We start from the raw sequence: 729 nt of genomic DNA on the forward strand, positions 1-729 counted from the left end.
CACCGAGTCGAAAACAGGAAGGCTTTCTTTTTTCTAGGTATAAGTAGCATCCACAACTTCTCATCCATATCCTTCGCTAGGATTTCTTCAGAGTTGCTTTCTTGTAACCTGTTTCTAATTTTTAGAAAGAAAAGAAAAAAATCTGTTGTTTGGATCACAGATGTTTTATATCTGAATGAAGTTCTGTACGTTTTCGGACTTGTGTACTGTACATAATGAGTGAATTAAAACACCCTGAATGTTGAAAGAGTTGCTATCGTGTCGTGTGTGTGTCGTGTGTGTGTCGTGTGTGTGTGTGTGTGTGTCGTGTGTGTGTCGTGTGTGTGTGTGTGTTGTGTGTGTGTGTGTGTGTGTGTGTCGTGTGTGTGTGTGTGTGTATGTCGTGTGTGTGTGTGTGTGTCGTGTGTGTGTGTGTGTGTCCAAAGGATCAGTTGATGTAAGATCAAGATGTATTGTTGTCGCAGTGTATATGCGAAACCCTAAACAGTAACCTTTCCTTGACTTCCTAATGTTTTTAATCACAAGAGAGTGTTCAGGAGAGTGTAAGGTTGCCAGGTCTTCGATAAATAAGCACATAAATAAATAGAGTGAAGTAGAATACTTTATTAATCCCCAGTAGGAAATTTGGTATTACAAATTCACAAGATTAACAGGGAAGACTAAAATTTGTGTAGAATAATCTCACCAAAAAAAAAAATACAACTAAGAAAGAATATATATATATATATA

Source organism: Hemibagrus wyckioides, linkage group LG20 (assembly GCF_019097595.1).
Source record: "Hemibagrus wyckioides isolate EC202008001 linkage group LG20, SWU_Hwy_1.0, whole genome shotgun sequence".
Lineage (NCBI taxonomy): Eukaryota > Metazoa > Chordata > Actinopteri > Siluriformes > Bagridae > Hemibagrus > Hemibagrus wyckioides.